Source organism: Cibotium barometz, chromosome 33 (assembly GCF_041138505.1).
Source record: "Cibotium barometz isolate CiBa-2024 chromosome 33, ASM4113850v1, whole genome shotgun sequence".
Taxonomy (NCBI): Eukaryota; Viridiplantae; Streptophyta; class Polypodiopsida; order Cyatheales; family Cibotiaceae; genus Cibotium; species Cibotium barometz.
Window position 1 is genome coordinate 51110296 of NC_141078.1, and position 15704 is coordinate 51125999.

At 36.1% G+C, this 15704-nt stretch overlaps 1 pseudogene; it reads right to left on the reverse strand.

Annotated features, from left to right (window-relative positions):
* Nucleotides 1-12433: 12433 nt before the first annotated feature.
* LOC147619694 (mitochondrial-processing peptidase subunit beta pseudogene) lies at nt 12434-12760 on the reverse strand (annotated as a pseudogene).
* Between the last annotated feature and the right edge of the window lie 2944 nt (nt 12761-15704).

Below are 15704 nucleotides of genomic sequence, written 5' to 3' on the forward strand. Positions count from 1 at the left end.
TGTACATACCGTCATATTGTGATGATTAGAATTACCTAATGTTTGATGATTAGTATGTTTTAAGCTTAGATAAGGGATTCTTATCACTATAATTTTCTTGATTTGGAAAAGTTATTTGAGTGACCAAGAAGAAGATTAATGGATTTGTGAGCTAAACTTTCGATTTGTTTGGGCTTGATGATTGGAAGTCATTATCACGCCACACTTTTCATTTAGCATGTTTAACTAATGCATGTATTACATCATATACACACTAAAGCTTGCATTTTTTATAAAAAGCATTGTATGTTTGGAAACCAAATCTATGTGGTAAATTTTTAAATACAATATTGATGAGAGTATTATCAATGTAGGCTACAAATCTTACATTTTTTTAATAAAAAGCATTGTATGTTTAGAAACCAAATGTATGTGTGGTGAATTTTTAAATACAATATTGATGAGAGTATTATCCATGTAGACTACAAATCATCACTCTAAGAACATTCAAAACTCATAATGCATCCCTTACTACATGCCCTTCGTAAATATTGATTGTCAAGTGATACAATAATATTTTGGTCCATAGGAATTACTATGATTTGGATATACATAGATGCATTCGACGTAGGAATTACTATGATTTGGATATACATAGATGCATTTGACATTTGAATTAGCATTATATGCACCTTAGAGATAACAAAGTTTTCCTTGACACTTGAAGCCTTGGGTGAGACGAAAGGATGAGCCCACAAGTAGGAGGAGTTTAAGTATGCCAATGTGTGTATCTTTGAAAAGATGTACTATGTTTCTCTTTTTTTATATCTTGCTTCTCATGTTTTCTAATCTTCCCTTTCATGTTTTTGGTATATAACTCTGTCTGTGTGTGTGTGCGTGTGTGTGTGTGTGTGTGTGTGTGTGTGTGTGTGTGTGAGAGAGAGAGAGAGAGAGAGAGAGAGAGAGAGAGATTTCCCTTTGTGAGTGTGGGTGTGTGAGAGAGAGAGAGAGAGAGAGAGGGAGAGATAGGGGGAGCAATTGTGATATATATATATATATATATATATATATATATATATATATAGAGAGAGAGAGAGAGAGAGAGAGAGAGAGAGAGAGAGAGAGAGAGAGAGAGAGAGAGAGAGAGAGAGCGAACTAAAGTATATGGGGTCAAAAGCCATGGGATCACATGTGTATGTACATATATACACACACATGCATGATCACACAAATACATACAAACATATAAATATACATGTTTGTATGTATACACACAAATACATACAAATATACACATACATAAGCATAGACATCCATACACACAAACATATACATATACATGTATATGGTCTAACTTTGAATTTCTTAGTAATTATATATAAGTATTTTTTTTGTACATGTATCTATAAGATTATATGTATAAGTATTTTTATATATAAGTATTTTTTTGTATGTATCTATAAGATTATATGTATGTATGTGTATACATACATACATGTATATATATATATATATATATGTATGTATGTGTATACATACATACATACGTATATATATGTATGTATTTATGTGTGTACATACATACATACATACATATATGTACATACATATAAGTGTGTGTGTGTGTGCGCACACGTAAGGCAAGCAAAAACACATGTTTACCAGATATACACATATCTATATGTGTGTGTGAGTGCGTGCACGCATGCAAGGCAAGCAAAAACACATGTTTACTAGATATACACACATATATATGTATATATGTAAATATACATACATACCAACATACATACATACATACATACATACATACATAGCAACATACATACATACATACATACCAACATACATACATACATACATACATACATACATACATACATACATATATATATATATATATATATATATATATATATATATATAGAGAGAGAGAGAGAGAGAGAGAGAGAGAGAGAGAGGACTTGGATATATTTGTGTGTGTGTGTGTGTGTGTGTGTGTGTGTGACAAAGAGAGGGTTAGAGAGATCAAAAATGGTTATAACATTCATTCATATACTTATATCTATATGGTGTGCCAATGTGTGTATCTTTGTGTGTGAGTGTGTGAATAGGTAATAGGTATGATATGTTTGTACTTATGTATGTCTAGAGATAGATAGATGTTCATATGTATAGGTAGTCTATGTGAGTACCATGTACACATATATGTGCAAATATAGACTCTTTACCCACTTAAATACGCATTTACATAAGGATAAGTTAAATATGCATATACATGTATGTATACTTGATTGCTTCTATGCATGTGTGTGTGAGCCCAAAAATGTTATGTGATGAGTATAACCAATTGTTTTATGATACATGTCTATACACGTCTTATTATAAATCAATTATACTTATTAGAGATATGAAACTTTCATCCTTGATGGATGTTTTGGACTAAATTTAGTTAATAAAGTTGCACATCACATGATTGAACAACACATATGTGGATCCTTAAGCTAGAGTGATATTGCACTTATTTTTCATATACACACTTCACTTCTTTAGCAAATCCCTCTACATGTATAACACAAGGCCCTCAGTATCATTTCACCACATTATGAAGGCAACACCTTTTTTGGAGGCATATAACTTATTTATAATGCAAGATAAACAAGAACATACTATGTAGCAGCTACAATTATATAATGCAAGATAAACAAAAACATACTATGTAGCAGTTACAATCATAGCAGAAGAGAGAGAGAGAGAGAGAGAGAGAGAGAGAGAGAGAGAGGTTAAATGGCAAGAAAATATTTGATCGTAGAGAGAGTTCTAGAGAGAGAATATATGGGCCTAAGAGAATATACATATGTTAAATTATTTCAGTACTTTTATTTAGACTATATTAGCCTTAAAACAGTAGAGAAATGTGCTTAAAAAGTAAAGAACTTTCTTTATGGTTTCTAATAATAGACTTTTAGAGAGACAATTATATGGCTTGCTAAGAGTATACATTGTTTCCTCTTTTTGCAACTACGAGGTATCTACATGTATATAGTGTTAGTATATAGTTGGGTTATTAGGGTTATGTTATATGTTGACTAAGATATAAAGAGATGTTTGGAGAGCCTTAAGATTTCATTTTGGATTTTAGAAAATGGAGATCTATAATGAAAACAACGGTTCAAATGCCGTAGTGGCTGCGTATGGAGCTTCCAATTCTGATGTAGCTTTGTCTACCTTGCCTAAGCTGATGACTATTTGAGCTGCGAAACACCTTGCTCGGTCAAGGTCTTCGTCTGGACAGCCAAGCTCTAAACGTCTAACAGATTATTACGGATATAACCTTACTATTATGGTCAGGAGTACTTAAATGCCCTGTGGGTTCAAATGCCATAGTGGATGCGTATGGAGCTTCCAATTCTGATGTAGCTTTGTCTACCTTGCCTGAGCTGATGACTCTTTGAGCTACGAAACACCTTGCTCGGTCAAGGTCTTCGCTTGGACAGCCAAGCTCGAAACGTCTAGCATATTATTACGGATATAAGCTTACTATTATGGTCAGGAGTACTTAAATGCCCTGTGGAATGAGATCCATCTAACATATTATTATGGATATAACCTTACTATTACGGTCGAGTTGCTTGGAGAACTTAAATGCCCTTTGGGATGAGATCCGTGGAAGTGGCACCCAAAGGGGAGATATGTTAAGAGATGAGTTGACACATCATCTAAATCATGTTCTTGATAGTAGTGGTTGCATGGAGGCCCACCAACTAGACATGATTTCCTTTATGGAATATTTGCATGTTGAAATTAGGGAATGTCTAGGAAGATGTACTAGGGAATGTAAAGAACAAGCCGGTTCTTTAAAAGATCAAGTATGTACATTAGGCTTCGAATTCCACTCCATGTTACGAATAGGGAAGGCTTAAATGAGGAGACAAAGACTATAACTCAACATCAACATTATGCATATAGATTATAAATAAGGGAAGATATAAATGCCTACCTTCTATGTGGTGGTTGACTTTTGCAACAATACATGATGCATATAGTAGCATGGAAGAATCAATATTAGTATGGATACATAATAACCAGAAAGCATTGTGTGCTGAAGTATACCAAGGGCTTGTAGATATGGTGAATATAAGTGATGGGGTTAATAGAGTCTCTGGGGGAATTACTGGATGTAGGATAGTTCTACCATCTACATATATTGGGCGACCTCGATATATGCACCAATTGTATCAAGATTCAATGGCAATTGTTAGGAAGATGGGTAAACTTGACCTCTTTATTACCTTTACTTGCAATCCTACGTGAGATAAAATAAGCAAGATTGACCTGACTTGACAACACGGGTCTTTTATGAGAAGCATAAGGATATGATGCACTTATTGGTGAAAAAAGCATTATTTGGAAGGGTAGTGGGATTTTTTTCTATTCTTGAATTTCAAAAAAGAGGCTTGCCACATGTACATATATTATTGATATTGAAAAGTGGATGTAAACTATTGAGATTGCTCACTATGATAAGTTAGTATGTGTTGAATTCTAGGTAAGGCGATGTTTCTTGAGTTGCATAACATAATCAGTCATTGTAATGTCCATGGACCATGTGGGGAACTAAATATGCACTCTTATTGCATGGTTAATGGGAGTTGCATAACATAATCAGTCATTGTAATGTCCATGAACCATGTGGGGAACTAAATATGCACTCTTATTGCATGGTTAATGGGAGTTGCAAAACATATTTATCCTCTAAAGTTTTTTGATACTACTAGTGTTGATGACAATGGGTATCCAACATACATACAACGAGAAGATAGTAATTTCATCCAAGTAAAGGATCATAGGGTGGATAGTCAATGGGTTGTTCCATATAACCCTTTTCTCTCTATGAGATACAAAGCCCATATTAACATAGAAGTATACTCTACCATTACAACAGTGAAATATTTGTATAAGTATGTATATAAAGGACATGAGAGAGCTACTATCTTGCTACTATAGAGTTGTAAGATACATATAGGGTTATTGATGAGGTTAGTCAATATTTGGATACACGGTACATGTCTACATTAGAGGCAAGTTGGTACTTATACCAGCATTATTGTATGATGAAAAGCTAGATATACAAAGGTTGCATGTTTAACTTTCGATGTAAAATCATGTTATATTCAATGACCATGATGATTTGTGTGATGTAATTAGTTGTGATAGAAACCAAAGAACTACTCTCACTGAATGGTTCAGAGCTAATCAATTGCATACAGATGCAAATAGCTTGCTATGTGTTGATTTCCCTTGCGAGTGGGTGTGGAATACAACTCTTCGATCATGGACTAAAAGAAAAAGGAAAAATATGATTGGATATATATATAATGTTAGCCCGAGTGCAAGTGAGAAATACTATCTATGCATGTTACTCATAGTGTGTAAAGGCTGCAAATCTTTTGAGGAAGTACGAACCATTACAGCAGTGAAATATTTGTATAAGTATGTATATAAAGGACATGATAGAGCTACTATCTTGCTACTATGGAGTTGCAAGATACATATGGGGTTATTGATGAGATTAGTCAATATTTGGATGCACGGTACATGTCTACATTAGAGGCAAGTTGGTACTTATACCAGCATTATTGCATGATGAAAAGCTAGATATACAAAGGTTCCATGTTTATCTTTCGATGCAAAATCATGTTATATTTAATGACCATGATGATTTGTGTGATGTAATTAGTTGTGATAGAAACCAAAGAACTACTCTCACTGAATGGTTCATAGCTAATCAATTGCATACATATGCAAATAGCTTGCTATGTGTTGATTTCCCTTGCGAGTGGGTGTGGAATACAACTCTTCGATCATGGACTAAAAGAAAAAGGGAAAATATGATTGGATGTATATATAATGTTAGCCCGAGTGCAATACTATCTATGCATGTATATATAATGTTAGCCCGAGTGCAAGTGAGCAATACTATCTATGCATGTTACTCATAGTGTGTAAAGGCTACAAATCTTTTGAGGAAGTATGAACCATTACAGCAGTGAAATATTTGTATAAGTATGTATATAAAGGACATGATAGAGCTATTATCTTGCTACTATAGAGTTGCAAGATACATATGGGGTTATTGATGAGATTACTCAATATTTGGATGCACGGTACATGTCTACATTAGAGGCAAGTTGGTGCTTATACCAGCATTATTGTATGATGAAAAGCTAGATATACAAAGGTTGCATGTTTATCTTTCGATGCAAAATCATGTTATATTCAATGACCATGATGATTTGTGTGATGTAATAAGTTGTGATAGAAACCAAAGAACTACTCTCACTGAATAGTTCAGAACTAATCAATTGCATACAGATGCAAATAGCTTGCTATGTGTTGATTTCCCTTGCGAGTGCGTGTGGAATACAACTCTTCAATCATGGACTAAAAGAAAAAGGGAAAATATGATTGGATATATATATAATGTTAGCCCGAGTGCAAGTGAGCAATATTATCTATGCATGTTACTCAGTGTGTGTAAAGGCTGCTGCAAATCTTTTGAGGGAGTATGAACAATGAATGGACATTTGTATCCTTGTTTTAAGGCTGCATGTGAAGCTAGAGGAATGTTGGAGAGTGATGAGGAGTGGTATATGTGTCTTCAAGAAGCCGCATTTTAGAAAACAGGATTCTAACTGTATCAACTTTTTGTCATTATTCTAGTTTTTTATGAGCCTATATCTCCCGGATAACTTTGGAACAAATTCTCTACCAAACTTTCAGATGACTTTTTCATGGCTTGCAAAGAAGGTATGTTGACATTTGTGTTTGTCATTCTATAGCTAAGAATCAAGCTCTATTACACATGCAAGACCTATTACAATAATATGGAAAACGTCTACATGATTTTGAAGGGTTGCCTATGCTTGATAGATCAAGTGTTGTTACTATCAACAATGATTTGTTGATGGAATAGATGATGTTTGATTCTGTTCAACAGGTTGACTTGGCTCTTTCTATGAAAAGGAGTCAAGATTAATAGTTGTCAATCAAGAGCATTTGATATCATCCTTGAGGCCATTAATTTGAACAATGGTGGTGTTGTTTTCCTTGATGGACTAGGTGGATCAGGCAAAACATATCTTTACAATGCCTTTTTATCTCGATTACATGGAGAGAATCAAGTTTTTTTGGCATGTGCATCTTCTAGAATAGCTGCATTGTTACTTTCAAATGGACGCACTGCACACATTTCAAAATCCCATTAGTGCTTAATGATGTTAGCACACATAGTATTTAAGGTAATAGCCCATTGGTCGAGGTGTTGAAGCTTGCAAGATTGATCATTTGGGGATGAGACTCCAATGATGCATCGATATGCATATGAATCATTAGACAGGACATTAAAAGATATTATGCAAAGTGATGTAGTGTTTGGTGAAAAAATTATGCTATTTGGTGGTGACTTTAGGCAAATCTTACCTCTTGTGGGGGCAAAGGGATCACGTGAGGATATTGTTGATGCAACATTGTGCCGATCGTATATTTGGAGATATATGGATGTCTTAAAGCTCACCCAAAACATGCGGGTCATTTAGAGTGGTTATGATTATACATAACAACTAGAATTTGTTAAATGGACTTTATAAATTGGGGATGGCTCTATAGACCATCCAAATAATCAAGGTAGAGTGGTAATTCCACCAAAAAATGTTGATCCATGGGAACTGGTGTACAAAGATCTTCAAAGAGTGGAGGATTATGCATGCTTCTTCAATAAAGAACACACTATTCTTGCACCACGAAATCAAGAGGTCAATGAGATCAATGAACTAGTCTTGACTCCATTACCTGGTCTTGAAAGATAATACCTCAGAGTGGATTTGGTTGTTTCTTTGAGAATGATATAATATTGTATGCAGTTGAGAATGATATAATATTGTATGCAGTTGAGAATGATATAATATTGTATGTAGTTGAGCACATAGGTGGTGGTTACCCTCCTCACCACTTGCTTCTAAAGATGAATGCTCCTATCATGTTGCTCTCTGCAATTTGGGCCCTTGGGCGGGGACTTTGAAATGGTACTTGACTAATATGTAAGCAATTTCACTCAAAGGTGATAGAAGTAGAAATTATTACATGTACAAACATTGGAGGCATGGTCTTTATTTCTAGGATAACATTCATACCATCTATGCTTCAATTTCCTTTTGACATGAGAAGGAGGCAATTTCCTATGAGGCTAGCTTTTGGTATCTCAATAAATAAGTTGCAAAAGGACAAACATTGAGTGTGTTAGGACTTTATTTGGCCACACAAGTATTCACACATGGACACTTGTATGTTGCTATGTCACGTGTTAGATCATTAGATGTAGTGAAAGTATGTGTAAAAGATATTGTGGACCATGAAAGCAGCAATGAAGCTACAAACAAAGTCTATACAGCCAATGTTGTCTACAAAGAGGTATTGAAAATGGCATCCAGAAGAATGTAAATGTAATTTATGCTCAGAAGGTAGACAAAAACGAGCTATTGATACACCACCCTACAAATGCGAGAGACTACATTCATATTTAATATCTTTGTATCAATCAAGTAAGCATTTGGAAAGAGAATGTTTGCAAAGATGTGACATATGCAATCTATGTTGTCTTTCAGTAAGTGTGCATACTTTCAAGTTGATTGATGTTTCTTTTAGAATGACAATTATTTTATTATAATGCAAAGACATGAAGTTAAATAGGATTTGGATGGAAAAATTCCTTCAATTTATCTCCCACACTGGCGCTACCATTACTAGTAATATTGAATTGATATATATAAATATAATTACATTGTGTGGAATAAATGATTGACATTGAGGTAAAGCCATCATGAAGATCCATAAGTATGGAGTGCCCATCTATTACTCAAGGGGTGGTTCAAATTATAAATATTGAATTGATATATATAAATATACTTACATTGTATGGAATAAATGGTTGACATTGAGGTAAAGCCATCATGAAGGTCCATAAGTATGGAGTGCCCATCTATTACTCAAGGGGTGGTTCAAATTATTGAAATGGCTGTAGGGGCATGATGAGTTTATCTTTGTTTTTATAACATTTGGATAAGGAAATGTTTTGCTTTTGACTTGCTTTCATTTACAATGGCATTATTAAATTTTCTTGCTCGATTTGAAATACTTAATGTCCACAGAGAGAGAGAGAGAGAGAGAGAGAGAGAGAGAGAGAGAGAGAGAGAGAGAGAGAGACTGACCTCCAAATCTTGTGTACATGATTAGTGAAGTGTAGTGTCAGATTTGATATCACGGGTAATATTGCTTAGGATGTATGTGGCAAGAAGATCATTTTCATTTAATTATGGTGATGGACAAGATATTGAAGGTATTTGTCTTGACGTTTGCTATAATATACTCATCATTGTTTACCATAATCTATTTAATCTTCATGGCTCAATTGTAGACTCCCCCGTCTTGGGAAGGACAAGCAACATCATCTCTAATGATCAAACTATTAGAGTGCACAGGTGTATTATGATATAATAACTTGTTTTTTATGTAGTTTTTACATTTAGTTGTAAATATAAATTATTATTAATATATTTTTTTGAAATAAGAAATATCTTTATTTTTTGAACCTAGATTATTGCTAGGTTTGTATGGTCTAGACAATTACAAACGAGAGTTTTGGGTTCCTTAGAATTTACAATCTAAGATTACGAAAAATTACATGTATATATATATATATATGTATATATATATATATGTATATATACATATACATGTATATGTTTCATATACATGTATATATATATACATATACATGTATATATATATGTATATACATATACATGTATATGTATATGTATATGCATATACATATACATATACATATACATGTATATATATATACATGTATATGTATATACATATACATATACATGTATATGTATATACATGTATATATATATATATATACATATACATGTATATATATATACATGTATATGTATATACATATACATATACATGTATTTGAATCCCATTTTGGGTCTCATGGTCCTTAACTTAACAACCTATATATATATATGTATATATATATATATATGTATATATATATATACATATATATATATATACATATATATATATGTATATGTATATATATATATGTATATATATGTATGTATATATATGTATATATACATGTATATATATATATATGTATGTATATATATATACATATATATGTATGTATATATATGTATATATACATGTATATATATATATATATATATACATACATATATATACATACATATATATGTATATATATATACATACATACATATATATACATACATATATATATATATATATATATATATATATATATATATATATATATATATATATACATATGTATATATACATATATATATATAGGTTGTCAAGTTAAGGACCATGAGACCCAAAATGGGATTCAAATATAAGACCTTTCTCTCCTCTTCCCATGAGGAGGAGTCTGTGTTTTTATGCATGCAAGAATACTCTTTCCCATTGAAGACTCCTTGATTGATCATAATAACCAAATCCCTATCATTCCCCTCATACCCAAATGTGTCAAACAAATGATAGCACCAAAAGAAATATAAGCATTCTTCTTTATCCTTCCAAGGAGAAGAGTTATCACATGTTCTTCCCTGCACTCCCACCATAAGCAATGGTAGACTATCTCTAAAGCTCTTACATATCTCGAGCATTCTGGGCTAAAACTAATGGTGAATCTCCACTAGCTAGTGGCAAGACCACTAAGTAGAGAAAGCCATAAAAAGGAGGATATACGTGTCCTCCTGTAAGAATCCCACAACCTTCTCCAAAACATCGTTTGGATGTCAGGTGTGATACCATAAGCTTCCCAATAAGGTATAAGAGTAAAGACTCTCTAAACATGTCCCAGGAAAAGATGCATGGCATTCCACATAATATAACTAAAGAAAGGTATTTTTTCATCGGGTTGGTAGTATCTCTTTGCTCCCACTTAGGGTCCCAATGTAAATACTACTATGATAGGACATCCAACTTACAATGAAAGGGAATCCACGTACAATGAAAGGCTTTAATCATATGTGATATCCCTAGGGTAGGATCAATATAAAAGTGCTTCCTTTACTCTACCAACAACTCTCACAAGATGCACCACCCCGAGCCCCCGAGCCAGTGTGAACCCAATTATATGAGCTAGGATCAATATAAAAGTGCTTCCTTACTCTACCAACAACTCTCACAAGATGCACCACCAAGCCAGTGTGAACCCAGTTATATGAGTTGTCACTATAAATATACCATAACTCTGGTGACCAAAGTGGTTGTTATACAGCCTCTAAACCACTGGTGGTGGCATATCTCACCAACCATGCCAGTGGCATAAGTACGAAGGTGTGATTCTAGCATGTCATCCATATCCACACTAGTTGAGCTCGTCATTCATAAGTGTGAAGGTGTGGTCTTGGCATGTCATTTGTATCCATACTAGTTGAGCTCAATATCTCAATACTCCCCCTTGAGCTCAACTCCATACGATGCACTCCACGTAAGCTTCTAAACATATAAGCTTCTCAGTACCCAATGCCCTCATGAAGATGTCAGTGACGACCCACTGTACTGCCATAAACCAAATTCATATCACCTGCTAGAACATTCTCCCTCACAAAATGATAATGTATTATTAATGTGGGTTGTCCTAGCATGATACAATGGGTTACTAGCTAACTATATGCTACTCACAATAAATGACACAAGTGTATGATGCTCATGTTGTCACAATAAATAACAACTGGCCTATCCATAGGCTCACCTCACATGTCACCATAGTAGAATCCTTGTACTTAGCCTCTATACACTTGACAAAGTAACTGTCACAACTGCTCCTTGTTGCTCCAACTAACAATAGCATGCCCAAAAGAGAACATAAAGTTGCTAGTAGATCTTGTATCTCAGACACTACCACACAACCATATTTTCATATGTGTACCCATGTACCTACCTGAACATGTATCCAAGCCTCATAGAGAAGTCCATAGTATAATATGGACTTTTGTCGAGCTACCAAACTCAACTAGTGTTGCATACATTGATATATATCTCGCCTAGGTGATGGTAACTACACTTATGCCTTATGGTTGATATGATAGACTATATATATGATAGCCATATTTAGATTACTAGAGTATAGCATAGTCAGTGCCAGCTCATATAGTCGAGTTTACATTATTGATCGACCTTGTATGTTTTAGTAGTTTTAGTAGGAGAGTATTTTCCCTATGTAGTCTTATGTTTACCTTGGGTAGCCTAAAATGCTTGCAAAAAGCAAGCATCCACACGTCCAAGCACGCTAAAAACAACTGAATTGACTTATTGGAAAAGCAGTGGGACACAGCTCAAATTAGCGAAGGCCAAGCACTACCTCTTCGAGTTCCTGCACGATGATCTGATGCTCCTTCTCAATGGCATTCTTGTCCAAGGAAGAATTCTGGATGATATCCACGAGCAAATCCACGGTGAAGGAGACATCGCGTCCATGAGGACCTTCGCAAAGTAGGTGGTTTTGCTCACGCGAGGTGTGGGTGTCAAGCAGTCCGTCGAGAGCCTCAACCCCCTCGCCGAGCTCATGGGCGCTGGTGCCCTTGAAGATCATGTGCTCCATGAAGTGAGCAGTGCCGTTTGTGGCTTGCGTTTGGTAGCGGCTTCTAGCGTCGATCCAAAGGCCCATGGTGGCCGTCTAGGAGGCGAGATAGGATTCTTCAGCCACGCGCAGGCCATTCGGAAGCCGTGTTACCTTGGTTTCTGGGACAACCAGGGCTGCCGTTGATCCTCCACTGCCACAGGCACGAGCGATGCATAGCGTACGAAGCGATCACCTTGCACCGCCAGCACTCCTCCATCGCAGAGGCCTCTCCTGCAGGGGGAGCAGAATGTGCATTTCTCCATGGCCCCGCAGAGCTCCGCCTCATAGCGTACGAAGTAATCACCTTGCACTGCTAGCACTCCTCCATCGTAGAGGCCTCTCCTGGGGAGCAGAATGTGCACATTCTCCATGGCCCCACAGAGCTCCACCTCACTAGTCTCAGCGCAGCCTTCACCATAGCCATGATCTTACACCAAAGCACAGAGAGCCACTCGAGGAAGAAAACGACGACGACGATCGAGGGACACGATCATCGACGGAATGAAATGCAGCTTGTTGTGCCCTCACTGTACACTGTGAAACAAAGGAAGTAGATTGGTGACACTACACAATGCTTCATAGTTTTCTACCCTATGGCCATAGTGGGATCGCCTTTTGGACGGACTACCAGCAGGCCGTTTTTCCTAATTTTGTACTTTGAATGTTTACCTTGTGTAGCTTAAGATGCTTGCCGCCGGAAAGCAAGCATCGAGAGCAGCCCATATGGTTACCCAAGCACGCTAAAAACAACTGATTGACACAAGTTGTTGGAAAAGCAACGGGACACTGCTCAAATTAGCGAAGGCCATTACATAACAGATCAGAGGAGGTGGGAATTATCATCGTATCACCTAGCCATTACACTCCTAAAGCATGTGGAAGAAATTGATGCAGTTTGGAAGCGATCATGACTAATTTATAACTGTATGTGTGTGTGTGTGTGTGTGTGTTCGTGTTCTCTCTTTTTTAGTTTGTCTTGTGACTACCTAGCTCACGCAAGAGTGATTTCCGGCTTATGGTGCTATTGTGAAGAGGGTCTCCTAGATGAGAGCCCACCCTATGTTCGGGGTTGCTTCGAGTCCTACAAGCTTGTTGGAGTGGCGCTCCTAAACGGCCATTTCCATCACATTGCAAATACTGGTTAGTGTGGTTTTTTTCATTTAAAAAAAATAAAGTTTGCCAAATTTTATCCCTCATTCTAGGTCCTAATTTTATGCTAGTGGCAATAGTTTAGAGGGTAGTGGGCTTAAATGAGAATCTTATGTAACACATAGTTAGTCTAATCCATGGACTAAAGAAGAGATTTAAGAACATCACACACACACACACACACACACACACACACACACATCATCATCATCATCAAAACTAGGTGCGCTCCATGATCTGAAGCTTGCAAAACAAGATTGTTTTTTTTTAATTCTTGTATCGTGTTTTGTGTGAGTGCTTGGGTAGCATACTTCGTGTAGTGTAGAGGATATTTAAAATGCTGGAATGATCATGAATTTGAAAGCATACTTGGAAGCAATACTAGACCGACATCCGCAACAATCGAAGAGCTTGAAGCTTGTTCTTATTTTCGATGGGGATTCAAAAGTACCTCGCAAATTAGAAAATTAAAAAATCATTACCACATTTGAAAATGAGTTTTGTATCATGAATCAATCCGTAGGACTAATGGCCACCTTCAACATTGAAGGTGTTTTGGTCCACTTTCGATATCAAAAGTGCTATTTGGGAAATGGGGAATGGCATGTTCTCCTATGTTTATTAAATTTTGGGGAGGACTGTGCCAACTCCCTGCCATACTTTATGTATGTTTTTTTTTTACTTCACTCACACAAACGAGCACTAAAATCCTATGACTTGATGAATGATGTGTAACTCAGATTCAAATGTGGTAATGAATTTGGAATTGTCTACCTTCTTGCGATGTACTCTGAGATCTCTGTCTGTATGTTTTTTTTTTACTTCACTCACACAAACGAGCACAAAAATCCTATGACTTGATGAATGATGTGTAACTCAGATTCAAATGTGGTAATGAATTTGGAATTGTCTACCTTCTTGCGATGTACTCTGAGATCTCTGTCAATATCCATTGATTCCTCACGTCGAATATAATCATAGGCTTAATGTTCACGCTCATCAGTTATGTCTAATCCGGGGGACAATTAATATCTAATTTGTTTGTGACAGCTGGGAGAGATTCAGGTCGGCTACTTGTCAGCTAGGGTCAGCCAAGGCATTTAAGCTAAAGATCAAAAGTCTTGGAGGTTTTATTTGACCAAGGAGGACAGTTGGAGGTAATAGCCAAGTAGGATTGAAGGGGTAGAGGAGACTTGGAGGTAATAGCCAAGTAGGATTGAAGGGGTAGAGGTGTTCATTTGTGTCATCCAAAGGTTAGAGGATAAAGTCTAAGCTGATTGGTGCCTTTAGAGCTGGGATCCTAGTGTCCCCAAGTTTTGATCCTTATACATTTTCTTCTTGTGTGTTTGTTGGTGGTGTTATAGAGGCCATCACCCACTAGCTGCTGCTACTGCCACACATGCTTTGGTGCCCCCACTGAGGACCACAAATCTCTTGCTTAAGGCTTTGATTTGTAGGTTGGATATCACTTCTAGATCAACTCAGGACTTAGGGTTGATCCTGCATATGATGTTTTTAGATGTTAGAGAGGGCACCCAGTTCCTGATGAGAGGAGGAATGAGTTGACAACATCGAGAAACAATGATGATGCGTATAAGGCTCAGATGATGGGATTGCTTTTGGAGGGAGCAACCAGGGAATGGTATGAAGACGTGCTGAAAGAGGAAAAGAGAGATAATTGGAATTATTTGAGAAATGCATTAAGGAGGAAGTATGGGAGGACTGAAAGTACAGAGGAACTTTGGAAGGAGCTCAGTAGGCTATACCAAGGGGAGGAAGAGGAAATTGTTGCTTTTGTAAATAGATGGAGTTTGGAGGAAAATAGTGAGGGTGTTGGGGG